Source organism: Antrostomus carolinensis, unplaced genomic scaffold, assembly GCF_000700745.2.
Source record: "Antrostomus carolinensis isolate BGI_N321 unplaced genomic scaffold, ASM70074v2 scaffold851, whole genome shotgun sequence".
In the NCBI taxonomy this organism is placed as follows: Eukaryota; Metazoa; Chordata; class Aves; order Caprimulgiformes; family Caprimulgidae; genus Antrostomus; species Antrostomus carolinensis.
Genome location: NW_010296115.1, coordinates 81,463 through 85,154, shown reverse-complemented (window position 1 = coordinate 85,154; position 3,692 = coordinate 81,463).

Here is a 3,692-nt window from a genome sequence, read left to right as displayed (position 1 = left end):
CTTTATTTGTACAGGATCAATCCTTAAATGCTTGGCTTTACTGAGACTATTCCCAATCTTGAAGTTAAGTGTTAAGGTCTGGATCCTTGTGAGTATTTACTTGTTTAATTATTTTCCTGGATCAGAACTAGCCCATAGAGTCATGTTCCAAATTCTTGGTCATAAAGGCATGACAGTTCCTAGATACTTCTCTGTGCCATAGGCAGCCCGCCAACTGGAAAGCTTCTTTGCCTCAAAATTTCAAGAATACCGTGTGTCAGGCTGGCACAGGCAACCGGTCACTAAATGCAGATCACGTAATACATACAGGCATGATGTTTTCCTTTGGTGATACAAACTCCTGGAATGCAGTATAGCACTTCAGAAAACCACATCTCCACTAGTGTGTTATGTCCTCTATCTTCATGCCAATAGTTTTTAATTCCACACTAAAAAGGAACAAATTGTCTAAACATCATTTTTAAAAGGCAACTATCCTGATGCGGATTCTGACTTCAGTGGGTGTTGGGAAATAGTCATTTTCGTATACAACCCAAAAGCTGCTCCCTCTTTGCACAGTTTACTTTTGGTCCTATTTAATCCTAGCAGAGGATTTGAATGTGTCACCTTTCCTTTTTGGATCTTTAACTACATTGCTTAATTCCATCAACAGAGGTCACTGCAGCTCTTTTCCTCCTTGGTGAAAGGATGTCTTTTCCAGCAGATAAAGCAGAAGAATTAATGCTCTCATCTAACGAGTTTTAGTTTATCCATTAGAGACAGGAAAATTTACGCATAGTGGGAGGCTAAGGAAAAAAACCCCAAAACAACAGCAACAATAATAATAAAGAGCTTTGGAACTTAACCTAATTCAAGTGAACTTGTTTATAGTGATGTTTTGAGCTTTGTCGCTACATTTATTTTTCTTTTCATTACTTAGGAATAAGACCTGTGAATCTGGTCTTGGCACTGCCTGTTACATCTGCTCTGCAGCACTTGGTAAATCAGTATCTGGCATTTTTGCATTAGGGAAAAATAAGAAAAAAAGGCTCCTGAAATAGCTCCTTCATATTGCTAAGGATTGAGCAACAAATTTGTCAGCAATCATCACTTTCATTTGAATCTATGTTTGCATACTTACGAAAAAAAATGTGGAAAGATTTTGGGGTATTTATCATTAAGAGGAATTCAAGCCAAAGGGTCCATTTGAGTCAGCAGTAATGTCAGCCTTGCAATTTTCTATTGCTAAAACCATTACAGCAGATTGAGCCAAATACACTTGCAGACAGAGTCCTTCAGAAATAAACAGAATATAGGAGTTGTACACAGTAAGACACTGTTAAAAATATGTATAATCTTTTTATGTGTACATGCAGAAATAGCTTAGTTTATTGAGGAAGAAAAGAAGATTCATCTCAGAGCTAAAGCATTCATAATGCCTAGCTTTGAAAAGATGCTTTTCATTCATAGGTAACAAAACTTCTTAAAGGATGAGAACAGTGGAATTCCACTTCAAATTCACTAAGCTGCATCAAGATGTTCACCATAAAGGTGTCTTACATTTGGAGTAGGTAGATCACTGCAAGGCAGCCTGATTTGTACCATTGGCTGCCCTGTGCAGATCCCCGCTGACTCCATAACCCAGGAGTACAGTCCAGCTGACATAAAAGTGCCTCAAGGGACTTCTCTGACCTCCAGCTGCTGATCCAGGGAGCAAAGGGCTCCTGTGGCTCCAGTGCCAAATCTGGCAACTCAGAGAGCTTAAGGTGCCTGTGCGTGACTTAGCCCTGAGTGTCTTTATCCCTGTGGTACATGTGAGAAAATGGAGCCATAGAAAGGGACATTTGAAAGGAACAACAATGAATGTACTAGGGAAAAATGAGTGAAGAACTCATCTTTTTTGCTATGCAGGTATTTTATACATAGGGCTTGAATATGGCAAAATTTTATTATATCTTTCAGGGCATCCTGATGCCTCGCTTGAAGCAGTACCCAGACAATGTAATTTCTGTGCAGATTGTTCCTTTTTTTGTGGTGAGAACTGGAGGAACAGTTTCAGCCTGTTCTTTTGTTTCTTCTGTAGGTTTCAGTCACCTGAAAGCCTAAGGGAAGTAAAGGTAGATGTGAGGTCAAGGCAGCAGGGTCTGATGTTCAGTTTCTGGCACTGTTCCTGTGTTATGTGTACACACAGCTCATTTGCTTTGTGCAAGCTTCTCTACCTTTCACATGGGATTTTAACACTGGCAGAATTCTCAGGATACCCTGCCCCTGAACTATCTGTGCCTTGCATGCACACAGCACCTGGAAGACACTGTCCAGCACTGCAAGTATTATCAGTGTTAATCACTGTCTAATATTGAAGCTGAATATATTTGGGCAGGTGGCTTTCATTTATACAGTTTTCTCACCCAGTGCAAGCTTCTGTGATGGGAAATTTGCCCTTAAAGAAAGGCATGAATAAAGCTAGCTGGAGGGCTATAGGTTTTATCCCAAGATATCTTAAAAAAATAAGGGCCCTTTTATTTTGGCATTTGTGCATAACTCTTTATTTTCACCCCTTATCACTGCTGATAATACAGTAGAGCAAGCAGCAAATGGTATTAGGCCCAGCACCAAGTAATGAGTCTAAATTCATGCCCGACATACCTGCCAGCAAAAAAAAGGCAGTTTAACTTCAAGCTTCTTTTATGATAATTTTGTATTTAGTGCAATAAATTATTCATGCAATAAGCAGATGTGTAATGATCTGACCTATGTTTGTGTATGCAAAAGTGATGTTGCAAATGAGTTATACTTGTGGTCCCAGCTCGCTGTGGCTATTCTTGACAGATACTTCTTTTTTCCTAGCTTGATCCCACAAGGATAGTAGAAAAAAGTCAAGGATGATGTTCAGTTTGGGGGTCTGCTCTTGACCAGCTGTTCACTATTGGTGTGGCTACAATCTGCCCTTACAAAGAAAGAAAACTCTGAAAATCAGAGCCTGGCATTGTTTTCCTCAGTCCATGTGTCACTTCTTGTGATTGAAAGGTAGTAGAAACTTGAATTTTTCGAGGAGGAAGAGTGGACTAGAAATAAAAAAGAACCAGTATTAACTTCTGAAATTTCACACCTGTGAAACCAAAGCAGGAAAGAAAAAGGAGTTTCACTTGTGATTAACATTGAAACAAATTCTCAAAAGGAAATAAATTAGGCAACTTAGCTCAATAGATTTACAGTCCTCTTAACTGGTTCAGAATATTACTCATGTTACCTAACACCTCTAATTTTAAGGTACTTAAGTACAGTGAGTTTGAAAAACAATAAATGTAATTGTCCTACCTGAAAATCAAACAAAATATAAAGATAAGGTAATCTGTTTTTCCACTCTTAATGTTTGTGTTTTATTCATACGTGTAGATAGAAAATTAGAAGTACCTGTGAAGAAAGAAAGCTTGGAAATATTTGTTATATTTTCCAGAGTCTCCCACAGGCTTTTAAAGAGTAGTTTCCATTCATACATGACAATAAAACATGAGTTTCCAGTGTCTACTGGCTGCAGGAAAAGCTTTGAAAATGTCAGTTCTCAAAACTGACATACCAGCAAGAAAATAAGAATCATGTCACAATTATTTTCATCTTCTGTTATGTAAATATCAAGTTTTTCATCCATAGCAATTTCCCCTGCAGATATCACTGGTTGTCTTTCTCTGACTGCCTCCCTTGTAAATTGTTAA